General features: G+C 43.5%; 1 protein-coding gene and 2 non-coding genes across 7 annotated transcripts in view; 2 read left to right on the top strand and 1 right to left on the bottom strand.

The window, feature by feature from the left end:
• Positions 1-17,143, top strand: part of LOC136872018 (uncharacterized) — an 811,539-nt gene that overhangs the window by 132,056 nt on the left and 662,340 nt on the right. The window lies entirely within an intron of this gene.
• Positions 5,609-5,681, bottom strand: TRNAA-AGC (transfer RNA alanine (anticodon AGC)). Its single transcript has one exon. It is a non-coding gene; the product is annotated as a tRNA-Ala (tRNA).
• TRNAA-AGC (transfer RNA alanine (anticodon AGC)) lies at positions 16,231-16,303 on the top strand. Its single transcript has one exon. It is a non-coding gene; the product is annotated as a tRNA-Ala (tRNA).

Below are 17,143 nucleotides of genomic sequence, written 5' to 3'. Positions count from 1 at the left end.
GGCCATGAACGACGGAGTCTCTGATGCCGTAACTTCCACGATATTTCTCCTTCAAAAAAGGAATAAAATTCTCGTAGATATTAGTTTTTATCTTATTGAATTTTCAGCTTGATCGATTGTGTTTGTTCCATAACGTATTGTCGGATCAAAAATATAGACAGTGTTAGAATGCTTTTTCGTAGCTACAGTACAAATCGATTTGCTTCCGTAGAATATAAGGCATGGATTTCTTCATAGGTGTTATATTCGTTATCTCTCAACACCTGAATAAGTACGTGGTTTTATGGTATATCTGCTTGATAAGCAATTAATTGAACGGTGTTCGTTTCTCTTTTGCACATCTTCTGCAAAAGGAGGGGGTTGATGTTGCTCACGTCTGTAAGCATAACCTTAAAGTACGGCCGGCTCCATGGCTAAATGGTTAGCGTGCTGGCCTTTGGTCAAAGGGGTCCCGGGATCGATTCCCGACAGGGTCGGGATTTTCAACCATAATTGGTTAATTTCGCTGGCACGGGGACTGGGTGTATGTGCCGTCTTCATCATCATTATTTCCACGACGCGCAGGTTGCCTACGGGAGTCAAATCAAGAGACATGCGCCACACGCCATTATTATTATTATTATTATTTTTATTATTATTATTATTATTATTATTATTATTATTACCTTAAAGTACCCTACACGTGACCCCTGGGTGGTGCTAAGCGAGCCAGCAGATCTGGAAAGATCTCCTGGCTATCACATGATGTCAGCTATACATATAGATTTTATGCCATACGCTAAATAAATAATAATCTGCAAAATGACATTCCATTCATTTCCCAATCATTACCAGGCACTCGATTTTAATTTGACGCCATTTAGGCTGCCTGCTCGCCAATTCTGACGTGTTGTTTGAGTCTACCAGATAGCAGAGTAAGACGGAGTTCTCTGAGACGACCTACAGGCAGAGTGTTTCATTAATTTTGTCAGGCGAACATCAAATGTGTCACCAGAGATCTTTGCCCATTTCGTACGACATGGAGTGTCGAAAATATTTTTTTCCTGCCTTTCAGATATCCGATAACCTGTGCCAGGTTTGAACCCGTGATTTTAGACCTGAAGGTACTCTACCACTGATCCACAGAAAGAGCTATTAATATTAAGGTTTCTGAAAGTAATAGTGATGTTTTTATATTATATACTGAGTGTTCATATCAAGGGCTAGTTAGATCCCATTTGAGTTTACGACCCTCTAATATTACGTTCGCTTTTGAAGGCGCCGCGGTGCCGAAATTTCGTTCCATGGCCCATTTCACGTTTTGAAAATCCATTCGACTGAATGTTTCATGATTTTATTTCGCAAACATAACCGAAAATTTCATTTCAAAAACAGGCAAATTTTAAGAGTAAGGTATAAAACCTGATCAATTTTTTCAAAATGTAGGGCCATAAAATTAATTGTGACACAGGCTACTTCTTTACTAAAGCGTAATATTAAAATATGCTATGTTTCTAGATTTTAGACCTGTTTATTACATGTTTAAAAACATTAAAATATTTTAGTATGCTGTGTCGTGTTCGCGTGTCACTAGAAGCACGCGTGTAGTGGTGTGATAATCGAAAAAAATAGCTTATTCGATTATATCATTTTATTCGATTATTTCATTTTATTCGATTATTATATTTCATTCGATTATTTCACTTTATTCGATTATTTCATTTCATTCAATTATTTCATTCTATTCGATGATTACATTTTATTCGATGATTACATTTTATTCGATTATTTCATTTTATTCAATAATTACATTTCATTCGATTATTTCATTTTATTCGATGATTTAATTCTATTCGATTATTACATTTCATTCGATTATTACATTTTATTCGATTATTTCATTTTATTCAATTATTACATTTCGCTCGATTATTTTTCGGTTATTCGATTATTTTTCGATTATTCATTTGAATTAACATTCGAATGACTAGGGCAATTGAATAATGAATGTTTTCCAAATAATTGAATGAAAAGTAATCTTAATGTTGTCATCAGTTCATGAGCCTCATCACAAAGAAATTAAAATTACCTATCTCCATTCCCTTACAGGAAGAGTGTGAGTAGGACGAACTGTCTCTGATAAGATAAGCCTTCCGAAAATACGAGTAATAAGAACTCATGCTCCACGCGTAAGAATGAGTCATACCAGGGGGTGTCTTGTCTTCCCGCATCGCGCTCACTTGTTTCTCTCCCTGGCCGCCTTCTGCGTGACGTCAAGTGATATGAGACAGCACTCGCCCGTCCTGCTGAGACGTATTACCACTATAGTCTAAAATGGTCATAACTTCTGAACCATTCATGCAAATAATGTCCTGACAATACTGAAGGAAGTCAAACAATTTATTTTGATGAGGAACTCGAGGATAATATCGAAATATTTATTTAATTTTTAAGGAGTTATAGGCCTACTTTTTACCGCTGACTATAGCATAACATCTCTCCTAGAGGGCAACCGGTTGGAAGTAGGTATATACCATCGTGGACTTTTTTGTAGAGGTTTCTATGCTCTACAATTCGTACGCTTACACTTGGGGTCTATCGTTGATGGTTCACGCAGCGTAAGCCAAGAAAGCAAGTGACCGACCGACCGATATTTTTGTGTCTTTCTACGTATTTACTGTATATCGGATCCCGGATACTGTATTATTTCACGGGCTTCGAAATATATTCAGAAATATAAGTTATTAGCACATAATAATGTTAATGCTATTGTATTTTACGTCCCACTGACTATGCATTTGAGCACTTTCACCACCGGACTGAGACAGGATCGAACCTGCCAAGTTGAGCTAAGAAGGCCAGCGCTCTACGATCTGAGTTGCTACTCAGCCCGGCTATTAGCACATAACAATAATTATAGAAAACTAGCAAATGTACCCGTGCTTCGCTACGGTATTCTACAGTGTACGGATGTCTTACAAGGGCTGCTCTCGGCTAGAAACAGCCACACGTAATTATTAAACCAGTTGAAATGATGAGGTGCGTCTGACCGTAAAATATAACATTTTTGAGAAGGTATCCCAGTTGTTAAGTCTTGATGCCATTACTTGAAATGCATAATTAATATGCTGCATCACGCGCTCCCGTGCCCGCATTTGGAAGAAAGCCGTTATTTCTATTTTTCGTAAGAGTTTATCTATTCACTTATTTCAATCAATTATCCATCCGACACACTTAAACCGAAAACTTTATTCATGATGCATACGATTATTATACGCGATACAAATGAATATTTGAAACTCATTCCATTATTTTATTCCATTATTTATTCGACTATTTAAATAATCGGATGGAAGTTATTCGAATATTAAAAGTATTTGGTTATCCCATCACTACATGCGTGTTATAGCTTCGCCATCCCTGTTCTAGCCTATACCGGAAGACTCAGTGCACTGTAAACACGATGTCTCACATGAAATTGATCTGAACTTACAGAGTCCATTATTCACCTGTGCCTCTATTTGCCTCACAAAAGTCCATCAACGAAGCCAGTTTGTATGCATAGTGTCATCCCAGGTTCGTTCCTAATTGAACCTTTGATGTCTTCATGACATACTTTCCACCTATTTGTAACACAGTAGCTTTAAAGAAATCTTGGAAGGATATACACTGACTGAGCAAATGTCATGGGATAGCGGAGCACTGATGCGCAGGTGTGTTGTCTGCGCACCACACGCCCCTGTGCCAGCGCCAGTTGTATAGAAGACCTTGTGAGCAGTTGCTTTGCATGTGACAGGTGTAACATGAACGTCGTCGTGAGCTGACACCGTTCGAACGGGGTATGGTGGTCGGTGCCCGACGGATGGGAAATGCGATTTCGGAAGTGGTGCGGGAATTCGGCTTCACACGATCAACGGTGTCCAGGCTGTATCGTGAATGGTTGAATGCGCGTGTCACCGTCTACAACAGACGAACGACCGGCCGTCCAGCCACCCTCGATGATCGGCGACATCTGAGACGGATCGAACTGCAACATGCCGATGGGAGGCACCGTGTATGGCACATACCACATGCAGCGATGGATCCCGTCTGCCTCGAATGTGTGGTCCAGGGAGCTGGTGTCTCTGTTATGGTCTGGGGTGCATTTTCCTGGTATGGAACGGCCCCCCTAGTTGTTCTAGAAGAGAATTTGAATGGTACGCGGGTATGTTGAGCTGCTTGGATACCATTTCCACCAATTTTTGGCCTTCCAGCGCCCAGACAGTTCTGCGGTGTTTCAAGATGATAACGCGCTGCCATATCGCTCCTACGTCACCCGGGAATGGTTCCAGGAACATGCAGCGGAGGTCCAACGACTGCCTTGGCCACCCAGTAGCCCCAATATGAACCCTATAAGCATGTCTGGAAAGCCCTGCAACGCAGGCTCCGTGCCATGAATCCTGCACCCACGAACAGACCTGCATTGGCGGCCGCTCTGCAAACGATTTGGTGTCAGCTGCGTCCAGAGGACTACCAGGGACTTGCCGACTCACTTCCACGGCGTCTCACTGCAGTTCGCAGGGCCAGAGGAGGCCCCACACGCTATTAGGTGACTATCCCATGACATTTGCTAAGTCAGTGTAAAGTATTTTTTCTTATAGACCTGGCTGGCAGTTAGAAAGTGTTCACGATGCTGCTGATGATAGTAATAACGTTACTTTTTATGTTCCACTAACTACTTTTTCATTGTTCGGAGACGCCGAGGGGCCGGAATTTTGTCCTACAGGAGATCTTTTACGTGCCAGTAAATCAACTGACACGAGGCTGACATATTCGAGCACCTTCAAATACAACCCGACTGAGCCACCATCGAACCTGCCAATTTGGGCTCAGAAAGCTAGCGCTGTACATTCTGAGCTACTCAGCCCGGCGATGATGATATAATTTCTAGGGAATACTCTTAACATTTAGTCTCAAAATTTAGAATTTCCAAAGGAGGACTCCTAGGGTGTAACAAAACTATAATTTGTTCTATAGAGTATAAAGATCTTCATTTCACCCTTCTAAATTTAACGCAGGACAAAATGTTATTGTCCGCCTCTGTGGTGTGGTGGTTGCGTGATTAGCTGCCCGGCTCTGCCATGAAATTTGAAAAGTAGTACGAGGGCTGGAAGGGGGTGAATTCAGCCTCGGGAGGTCAACTGAGTAGAGGTGGGTTCAATTCCTGTCTGAGCCATCCTCGAAGTGGTTTTCCGTGGTTTCCCACTTCTCCTCCAGGCAAATGTCGGGATGGTACCTAACTTAAGGCTACGGCCGATTCCTTCCTTCCTTCTCTTCCTTCCTTCCTTCCTTCCTTCCTTCCTTCCTTCCTTCCTTCCTTCCTTCCTTCCTTCCTTCCTTCCTTCTTGCCTGTCCCTTCCAATCTTCCCATCTCTCTACAAGGCCCCTGTTCAGCATAGCAGGTGAAGCTGCCTGGGCGAAGTACTGGTCATCCTCCCCAGTTGTATCCTCCCGACTCAATGTCTCACGCTCCAGGACACTCCAGGTAGAGGTAGGATCCCTCGCTGAATCCGAGGGAAAACCGACCCTGGTGGCTAAACAGTTAAAGAAGAAGTATGTTTAATAACGAACAGATTCAAATAAAAATTTCTGGAGGCGCCGGGTATCGATCCCGGTACCTCTCACATGCTAAGCGAGCGCTCTACCGTCTGAGCTACGCCCCCAGTCTCTATTGTAAATTTTCTACGTTACTCTTAAACAAATACCAACTTTAATGTACCCAAGAGTTCTTGGAATCACGCCCAGATGGCGTGCAATCTGTTTGAAATCTAGTTGACCCACTTCTACTTTCTCCTATAATGGTGAGTGACCAAGAGCACCGATATCTCAGTTACGCTCGCGAGGACAGCGACAACGGTTTACAAACCGTTTATCGTCCAGGATTAATTTTTCTCTCGGACTCAGCAAGGGATATCACCTCTACGGCGTGAGCGTGAGACGTTGGGTCGGGAGGAGGATGAGGACCTTCTATGTTGAACAGGGGCCTTGTGGCAGGATGGAAAGACGGAAGGGATAGACAAGGAGCAGAGAAGGAAGTTAGGTACCATCGCGGCATTTGCCCGGAGAAAAAGTAGGAAAGCAAGGGAAAACCACTTCGAGGATGGATGGCTGAGGTGTGAATCGAACCTCCTCTACTCAGTTCATCTCCCGAGGCTGAGTGGACTCCGTTCCAATCCTCATATTATTTTTCAAATTTCGTGGCAGAGCCGTGAATCGAACCGTGGCCTCTGGAGTGGGAGGGGGTCGGGCAGCTAATCGCAATAATGACTACACCACAGAGGTGGGCTGTTCTAGCACTATTAAGGAAAAGTTTTCTGATCGCTCTATCAGTTTAGAATGGAAAGTTTTTAGACGTTTTAGGCAATAGAGTGTCGAAAATATTGATAGTCCGTCTACTTGGCCTTCGGTTTGCAGGGCCAAGGGTTCGGTTCCAGACTGGACCAGGGATTTTAAATGTGTATAGTTAATTCTTCTGGCTCAGGGATTTGAAATTTGTGTCTGTTTTAATAAACATCTCTTTCATCTACAGTACATGTAACACACCAAACTACAAACCACCCCTACATAAGATTGGCGTCAGGAAGGGCACCCGGCCATTAAACTGGGCCAAATCCACATGAAGTGCTGACCTCAATAAATAGGGACACCGGTCAAAAAGAAGAAGAAGAATTGCAATCGTTGAAGATGAAAGAAATGAAATGGCGTATGGCTTTTGGTGCTGAAAGCGTCCGAGGACAAGTTCGGCTCGCCAGGTGCAAGTCTTTTGATTTGACCCCTGTAAGCGACCTGCGCGTCGTGATGAGGATGAAATGATGATGAAGACGACACATACACCCAGTCCCGTGCCGGCGAAATTAACCGATGATGGTTAAAATTCCCGACCCTGCCGGCAATCGAACCCGGGCCCCCTGTGACCAAAGGCCAGCACACTAACCATTTAGCCACGGAACCGGACATCGAAGATAATGATCAGAGTGGGGAAGTAACTTAGTAAAACAAATCGAGTTACTTGTAACGATTATTGTTCTTTCTTTCATAATCCGTTTACCCTGAGTAAATAATTGACCTGAAGCTGATCGGACCCCGTTCCAGCCCTCATACTACTTTTCAAATTTCGTGGCACAGCTGGAAATCGAACCCGAGCCTCCGGGGGTGGCAGCTAATCATACTAATCACTACACCACAGAGGCCGACTACTTATAATTTAGTTCTTGAAATAAAAATTCTCCGCCTATGTGGTGTAGTGGTTAGCGTGATTAGCTGCCACCTCCGAAGGCCCGGCTTCGATTCCCGGCTCTGCCACGAAATTTGAAAAGTGGTACGAGGACTGGAACGGGGTCCACTCAGCCTCGGGAGGTCAACTGAGTAGAGGTGGGTTCGATTCTCACGTCAGCCATCCTCGAAGTGGTTTTCCGTGGTTTCCCACTTCTCCTCCAGGCAAATGCCGGGATGGTACCTAACTGAAGACCACGGCTGCTTCCTTTCTCCTTCCTTGTCTATCCCTTCCATTCTTCCCATCCCCCCCACAAGGCCCCTGTTCAGCATAGCTGGTGAGGCCGCCTGGGCGAGGTATTGGTCCTCCTTCCCAGTTGTACCCACCACCCAAATTCTCACGCTCCAGGTCACTGCCCTTGAGGCGGCAGAGTTGGAATCCTTTGACGAGTCCAAGGGAAAAACCAACCCTGGAGGGTAAACGGATTAAGAAAGAAAGAAGGAAGGGAAGAAAGAAAGAAAAATTGTAATCTTTACAATCTAGTAATTGATATACCTCGCACGGAAGCAGAAAGGGGAAAATATAAATGGTGATGAAGATAACGTTTTCATGTTTGCATAATGACCCCGCATTGGAGAATGAGTAGGCCTACCTGTTCAAAGAAACTTATAAATAGCGGGGTGGTGGTGGGGTTGGGGGGCGGGGGGGAGATCAATGTTTTAACATTATGATAATCACTATGCAGAAGAGTATGAGAAGCAGACCGCCGTTTTGACATTATTCGCGCTGTGGAACAGTGAAATGACTCCACCGCGTATTCACGTGGCCTAGCCTGTCTTGCGTTCTGACGTAATAGAGTCGCGCACGTCATACGTCAGTCCAGCAGTCACACATCGGTCTTTGCTCCGCTCCCGACGCTATGCTGGCTCCAAGAACACGAAGGCTGAAACCACTCTGCGGCAAACGAACTGCCTGTAACTACCTGTGACAAAATGTTTGCGGCGGTTTCGAACAACTGCAACACACATGTAAAGGACACAGTGAGTCCGTTATAAAGATCTGAGAAAGACGATATTGATGAAAATACACACCAAATATTTCTAAAATGAAAGATGCTATTGATGTCCTGTTTTTACAGAAATGAAGTGTAGCACATAACAACTATAGACCATACATAGATTTTAATAATTATTAGAATGTGTCTTCATTTCAGAAAAAATGCGTTTTTCAAATGGAGCAATACATATTATATTGTAACTGTTCCACCTCGTCATAAAGACACTTGGGGAGATGAAAGTTATTATCTTGGGACACATGAATATTAAATAAACTATTTGTGGCTTGCCCGCAAATTGCCACGCAACTAGAAACAATTAACATTCCATGGTTCCCCATTTCTCTATGTAATGTTTGGGCGCCATGGTTACAGTTTTAAATAAAACTATAAACCAAAATTTATATTTACTAGCATAGAGACTTACACTTAAATCACAGGGGTAGGATTTTAAATAATTAACCATTAAGTATCGTTTAAGAAAGAAAATTAACGCAATATAAAATACAAATGAATATATTATACAAAAAAATGAGATGAATCGGAAAAGTTTCCTTAAAGCATGGAGGAATTTATAATTTAATCTACTGAATTTACTATTGCTTGCTTTATCTAATTGAAGCTCACCAATTGCAGCTTCCGTTGAAGTCATCTGGTTTCCGTCGTTGCTCGTTCTCTTCTTCTCGATGTAGACTTTGCTCCATGGACATCCTTCCTTCCTTCTCTGATATGTATTATGGGCTATCTGGACTAACACTCCCTACTTGCCTAGTCTTTACATTAGACATTGGCCCTATACTTGTAAAAACTGATCAGCGTTGATCGTATGAGGAGAAAATTCAGTGATATGAATTTTTCCATATTAGTAGAAATATCAATCCAACTGAGCTATACTATTTATACGGTACAGACTTGTACCAAAATTCCGTAGACTTGAACTAAACATAGTTCTTCGTCCACAATATTTACTGAATATCACACAAGCCATAAGCTTGTTTCGTTTCTCGTAGATCCGATAACATAACCGAAGCGACAACACATTGTACAAAAGTAACTATGTCGCGGAGCGACCACACACTGTTTCAAAAATCAAATCACGTCTTTCAGAGTAGATGTTCACAGTAGAAGTACTAGTGATGGAGTACACGTAGTTAGGTTGTAAGGTTGTAAGGTCGTAAGGTTGTAAGGTCGTAAGCTCCCGTTCTCGTGTTGAGAATCAGTATATATCCGGGCTCACCCCCACTCTTGGTAACAGTTCAATCTCAAAACTCATATACAACGAAGTATCTGATTCGATAGATCGAAGCATCAACTCCCCTTCCCTTCTTCCTCGACAAGTCCAGAAAGCGTGGCGATGATATAGCTGACCAGCTTGCAAGCCTCGCGCACGGGTCGCTGTTTACTAGCCTTGGTCATAAAATAAACCCATGACTCATGCAAAATCCCAAGCTTCAAGAATAACCCTCCGTATACACAAATATGAGATGAAATGAAAACAACCATGTCACAACATATTGACCGTATTTACAACATAATGAATTCTTATCCTACATAATATAATAATTTAAATAATAAAACGATGTTATCATATATACAATATGATTCCAAAAAGCCTTGATTACAAATGATTGACGTTGAATAAATATGTTATTACAAATAATTGCCGATGGCGGATAAACTTGATATCAAATGATATCGCGTAAAATGATATTAAATTAGTAGGGCTGGAGAAGCCTGGACGGTTACAATATTATTTATTTATTTATTTATTTATTTATTTATTTATTTATTTATTTATTTATTTATTTATTTATTTATTTATTTATTTACTTACTTATGTATTTATTTATTTATATGGTTCATGTTTGTAGGTTACTGTAGTCACGTCCTAGTTCGTGAACCATGGGCAACGGCTGAGTGGCCTAGTAAGTGGTCCTGAGTGTCGGGATACCACTTGCTATGGAATGGGAGTGGGCATCTCGGACATATTCTGAGTCGTGGCCCTCCTTGTGCTCAGGCGGCTAGGACTATACAATTCACCGGTGGTCCATAACCCGTTAGAGGAGAGATCCTCACTTGGACTATGTGCAAGTAGGGCAGCATCCTGCTTCATGAATTAACCGAACTCAGAACACTTTAAGCAAGCCTCGGACCTATGGGAGTAATGGAGTCCCACTCCCATTTGACAGGCGAGGGACTCCTTGGAAACAACTTGGCGAACGAAATGGAATTCGATGGGGAGCTATCAATATTAATGGGGCTTATGGAAGAAAGAAGGTAGAACTGGCTGAGTGAGCAAAGAGGATGCATCTGGATGTGCTAGGAGTAAGCGATATTCGGGTAAGGGGAGATAATGAGGAAGAGATAGGAGATTATAAAGTGTACTTGACGGGTGTTAGAAAGGGAAGGGCAGAGTCTGGGGTAGGGCACTTTATCAGGAATACCATTGCACGCAACATAGTTTCTGTTAGGCACGTAAATGAGCAAATGATGTGGATAGATTTGTCAGTGGGAGGAATTAGGACAAGAATTGTGTCCGTGTATTCACCATGTGAGGGTACAGATGAGGATGAAGTTGACAAGTTTTATGAAGCATTGAGTGACATCGTGGTCAGGGTGAACAGCAAGGATAGAATAGTGCTAATGGGCGATTTCAATGCGAGAGTTGGGAATAGAACTGAAGGATACGAAAGGGTGATTGGTAAATGTGGGGAAGATATGGAAGCTAATGGGAATGGGAAGCGTTTGCTCGACTTCTGTGCTAGTATGGGTTTAGCTGTTTCGAATACATTCTTGAAGCATAAGGCTATTCACCGCTACACATGGGACGCTAGGGGCACCAGATCCATAATAGACTATATCTTAACGGACTTTGAATTCAGGAAATCTGTTAGGAATGTACGAGTTTTTCGCGGATTTTTCGATGATACAGACCACTACCTGATCTGTAGTAAACTAAGTATCTCTAGGCCTAGGGTAGAGAAAGTCAAATCTGTCTGCAAACGAATAAGAGTAGAAAATCTCCAGGACGAGGAAATTAGACAGAAGTACATGGATATGATTAGTGAGAAGTTTCGAACAGTAGACAGTAAGCAGGTTCAGGATATAGAAAGTGAATGGGTGGCATACAGGGATGCTGTAGTAGAAACAGCAAGGGAATGCCTAGGAACAACTGTGTGTAAAGATGGGAAAAGGCGAACATCTTGGTGGAATGATGAAGTGAGAGCAGCCTGTAAACGTAAAAAGAAGGCTTATCAGAAATGGCTCCAAACAAGGGCCGAGGCAGACAGGAATTTGTACGTAGATGAAAGAAACAGAGCGAAACAAATAGTTGTTGAATCGAAAAAGAAGTCATGGGAAGATTTTGGTAATAACCTGGAAAGGCTAGGTCAAGCAGCAGGGAAACCTTTCTGGACAGTAATAAAGAATCTTAGGAAGGGAGGGAAAAAGGAAATGAACAGTGTTTTGAGTAATGCAGGTGAACTCATAATAGATCCCAGGGAATCACTGGAGAGGTGGAGGGAATATTTTGAACATCTTCTCAATGTAAAAGGAAATCATCCTGGTGGTGTTGCAAACAGCCAAGCTCATGGGGAGGAGGAAAATGATGTTGGTGAAATTATGCTTGAGAAAGTGGAAAGGATAGTAAATAAACTCCATTGTCATAAGGCAGCGGGAATAGATGAAATTAGACCTGAAATGGTTAAGTATAGTGGGAAGGCAGGGATGAAATGGCTTCATAGAGTAGTAAAATTAGCGTGGAGTTTTGGTAAGGTACCTTCAGATTGGACAAAAGCAGTAATTGCACCTATCTATAAGCAAGGGAACAGGAAGGATTGCAACAACTATCGAGGTATCTCATTGATTAGTATACCAGGCAAAGTATTCACAGGCATCTTGGAAGGGAGGGTGCGATCAGTCGTTGAGAGGAAGTTGGATGAAAACCAGTGTGGTTTCAGACCACAGAGAGGCTGTCAGGATCAGATTTTCAGTATGCGCCAGGTAATTGAAAAATGCTACGAGAGGAATAGGCAGTTGTGTTTATGTTTCGTGGATCTAGAGAAAGCATATGACAGGGTACCGAGGGAAAAGATGTTCGTCATACTGGGGGACTATGGAATTAAAGGTAGATTATTAAAATCAATCAAAGGCATTTATGTTGACAATTGGGCTTCAGTGAGAATTGATGGTAGAATGAGTTCTTGGTTCAGGGTACTTACAGGAGTTAGACAAGGTTGTAATCTTTCACCTTTGCTGTTCGTAGTTTACATGAATCATCTGCTGAAAGGTATAAAATGGCAGGGAGGAATTCAGTTAGGTGGAAATGTAGTAAGCAGTTTGGCCTATGCTGACGAATTGGTCTTAATGGCAGACTGTGCCGAAAGCCGGCAATCTAATATCTTGGAACTTGAAAATAGGTGCAATGAGTATGGTATGAAAATTAGCCTCTCGAAGACTAAATTGATGTCAGTAGGTAAGAAATTCAACAGAATTGAATGTCAGATTGGTGATACAAAGCTAGAACAGGTCGATAATTTCAAGCATTTAGGTTGTGTGTTCTCCCAGGATGGTAATATAGTAAGTGAGATTGAATCAAGGTGTAGTAAAGCTAATGCAGTGAGCTCGCAGTTGCGATCAGCAGTATTCTGTAAGAAGGAAGTCAGCTCCCAGACGAAACTATCTTTACATCGGTCTGTTTTCAGACCAACTTTGCTTTACGGGAGCGAAAGCTGGGTGGACTCAGGATATCTTATTCATAAGTTAGAAGTAACAGACATGAAAGTAGCAAGAATGATTGTTGGTACATACAGGTGGGAACAATGGCAGGAGGGTACTCGGAATGAGGAGACAAAGGCTAATTTAGGAATGAACTCGATGGATGAAGCTGTACGCATAAACCGGCTTCGGTGGTGGGGTCATGTGAGGCGAATGGAGGAGGATAGTTTCCTAGGAGAATAATGGACTCTGTTATGGAGGGTAAGAGAAGTAGAGGGAGACCAAGACGACGATGGTTAGACTCGGTTTCTAACGATTTAAAGATAAGAGGTATAGAACTAAATGAAGCCACAACACTAGTTGCAAATCGAGGATTGTGGCGACGTTTAGTGAATTCTCAGAGGCTTGCAGACTGAACGCTGAAAGGCATAACAGTCTATAATGATAATGTATTTATTTATTTATTTATTTATTTATTTATTTATTTATTTATTTATTTATTTATGTATTTATTTATTCATTACTTAATCAGTTTACCCTCCAGAGTTGGGTTTTTTTTCGGACTCAACGAGGGATCCCACCTCTACCGCCACAAGGGCAGTGTCTTGGAGCGTGAGACATTTGGTCGGGGATGAAACTGAGAAGGAGGACCAGTACCTCGCCCAGGTGCCCTCATCTGTTATGCTGAACAGGGGCCTTGTGGGGGATAGGAAGATCGGAAGCGGCCGTGGCCTTAAGTTAGGTACCATCCCGGCATTTGCCTAGAGGAGAAGTGGCAAACCACGGAAACCACTTCGAGGACGGCTGAGGTGGAAATCGAAATCCCTTCTACTCAATTGACCTCCCGAGGCTGAGTGGACCCAGTTTCAGCCCTCGTACCACTTTTCAAATTTCGTGGCAGAGCGGGGAATCGAACTCGGGCCTCCGGGGATGGCATCTAATCACACTAACCACTACACCACAGAGGTGGACCTAATCGAGTTCGATTGACTTATTTCTCGCATATACATAGCACCCCGATTTTTAAGCTCAATTTTTTTTTAGAGAAAGAGTCCGAGATATATGCCAGTGAATAGCATATTACCGGGCGCGTTGGCCGTGCGGTTTGGGGCGCGCTGCTGTGAGCTTGCATCCGGGAGATAGCAGGTTCAAGCTCCACTGTCGGCAGCCCTGAATATGGTTTTCCGTGTTTTCCCATTTTACACCAGGCAAACGCTGGGGCTGTACCGTAATTAAGACCACGGCCGCTTCCTTTCCATTCCTTCACATCGCCAGCATAAGACCTAACATATCTGTGTCGGTGCGACGTTAAGCCAATTGTAAAGAATACCGTATTGTCCTTCTCTGTGGTGTAGTGGTTAGTGTGATTAGCTACCACCCCGGAGGTTCGTATTCGATTCCCGACTTTGCCACGAAATTTGAAAAGTGGTATGAAGGCTGAAACGGTGTCTACTCAGTCTCGGGAGATCGGCTGAGTAGAGGGGGTTCGATTCCCACCTCAGCCATCCTCGAAGTGGTTTTCCGTGGTTTCCTACTTCTCCTTCAGGCAAATGCCGGGATGGAACCTAACTTAAGGGCACGGCTGCTTCCTTCCCTCTTCCTTGTCAATCCTGTCTGATATTCCCATCCCCCACTCTGCCCCTTTTCAGCATAGCAGGTGAGTCTGCCTGGGCGAGGTACCGGCCCTCGTTCCCAGTTGTTTCCCCCGACCCAATGTCTCACGCTCCAGCACACTACCCTTGAGGCGGTACAGGTGGAATCCCTCGCTGAGTCAGAGGGAAAACCAACCCTGAGGGGTAAACGGATTAAGAAACAATACAGTATTAATGATATTTTTTCTTTCTTTCTTCTGCTTATCCCAGTTATTTCTATGGTCGCTGGTGATTCTGACGCTCATTTTCGTTTTGCCCTGGGATTTAAGGAAGGATGCCCTTCATGACGCCGCGTGAATTTCTGAGTGAACCGGTAGTATTTGAAGGTGCTCAAATACGTCAACCTCGTGTCGGTAGATTTACTGGCACGTTAAAAAAGTCGGGCACCTCGGCGTCACCAGAAACAATAAAGATATTCAGCGGGACGTAAAACTTACAACACATCCTAAATCGCCACAGCGATCAGAGTTGTATTTCTTAATAATACTGGGACGGGGTCCACTCAACCTCGGGAGGTCAATTGAATAGAGGTGGGTTTGATTCCCACCTCAGTCATCCTGGAAGTGGTTTTCCGTGGTTTCCCACTTCTCTTTCAGGCAAATGCCGGAATGCTACCTAACTTAAGGCCATGGCAGCTTCCTTTCCTCTTGCTTGTCTATCCATTCCAATCCTCCCATCCCCCCGAAGGCCACTGGTCAGCTTATCAGGTAAGGCCCCCTGAGTGATGTACTGACCCTTCTTCGAAGTTCTATCCCCCGACCCACTGTCCTTGAGGCGGGATCCCTCGCTGAGTCCGAGGGAGAAACCAACCCTGGAAGGTAAACCGATTAAGAAAGAAAGAAAGAAAGAATGAAAGAAAGAATGAAAGAAAGAATGAAAGACAGAAAGAATAATCATCATCATCATCATCATCTGATTACCCTCCAGGTTCGGTTTTTCCCTCGGACTTAGCGAGGGATCCCACCTCCACCGCCTCAAGGGCAGTGTCCTGGAGCTTCAGACTCTTGGTCGGGGGATACAACTGGGGAGTATGACCAGTACCTCGCCCAGGCGGCCTCACCTGCTATGCTGAACAGGGGCCTTGTGAAGGGATAGGCAAGGAAGAGGGAAGGAAGCGGCCGTGGCCTTAAGTTAGGTACCATCCCGGCATTCGCCTGGAGTAGAAGTGGGAAACCACGGAAAACCACTTCCAGGATGGCTGAGGTGGGAATCGAACCCACCTCTACTCAGTTGACCTCCAGAGGCTGAGTGGACCCCGTTCCAGCCCTCGTACCACTTTTCAAATTTCGTGGCAGAGCCGGGAATCGAACCCGGGCCTCCGGGGGTGGCAGCTAATCACGCTAACCACTACACCACAGAGGCGGTCAGAAAGAATAATAGTGGCATAAATGTTTTCGTTGTCCTGAAGAGCTCAATTATGAGCGGTGCTCTTGGTCACCAGCAGGAAGTAAAAGCAGGTCGACTCAGTTTCAAACAGGACCAGTGTGTACGCCATCTGGGTGTGGTTCCAAGAACTCCTGGGTTCAGGAAAGTTTGTGTTTACATGACTTGGCTACAGACAGATTATACAAGTAACTGGGGGCGTAGCTCAGATGGTAGAGCGCTCGCTTAGCATGTGAGAGGTACCGGGATCGATACCCGGCGCCTCCAGAAATTTTACTTTGAATATGTTCATTTATTTAACATGCTTGGAGTTATCGATACTTGGAACAACCGTACTCTATAACAACAAACACCATGTGCTACAGCCCTGACAGGTCTTGGCTTATTAAATGACCGCTTTTCATCCCGAAGGCCTGTAGACTACCAAGTGACGAATGGTCAGTGTGACGAATCCTCTGGACTGTTATTCTTGGTTTCCTAGACCGGGGTCGGCACCTCACTATCAGATAGCTCCTAACTTGTAATCAGGTAAACTGAGTACATCTCGAACAAAACCGAGCGAGTGGCTGCGCGGTTTGAGTAAAGTAGGTACCCGCTTGCATTCGGGAGATAGTGGATTGGAACCACACTGTCGGCAACCTGGAGATGGCTTTCCGTCGTTTATCATTTTCACACCAGGCAAATGTTGGGGCTGTACATTAATCAAGGCCACGGTCGATTTCTTCCCATTCCTAGCCCTTTCCTGTCCCATCATCACCACAAGACTTATCTGTGTCGGTGAGACGTAAAGCGAATTGTAGTGTATTTGGAACGAACTGTCAATCCAGGTACTAGCCTCTGACCTGGCTGGAAGTGGTACTCGGGTCCTTCGGGTGAGAGGCAGGCATGGTTGCCTATACCGAGGAACCAGTACTTTATAATAATAATAATAATAATAATAATAATAATAATAATAATAATAATAATAATAATAATAATAATAATAATAATAATAATAATAATAATAATAATAATAATAATCCTGCCTCTGTGGTGTAGTGGTTAGTGTGATTGGCTGCCACCCCACACTTCCCTTCGATTCACAGCTCTGCCACGTAATTTGAAAAG

This window comes from Anabrus simplex, chromosome 4 (assembly GCF_040414725.1).
Source record: "Anabrus simplex isolate iqAnaSimp1 chromosome 4, ASM4041472v1, whole genome shotgun sequence".
NCBI lineage: Eukaryota > Metazoa > Arthropoda > Insecta > Orthoptera > Tettigoniidae > Anabrus > Anabrus simplex.
This window is presented reverse-complemented; position numbering and strand designations above follow the sequence as displayed.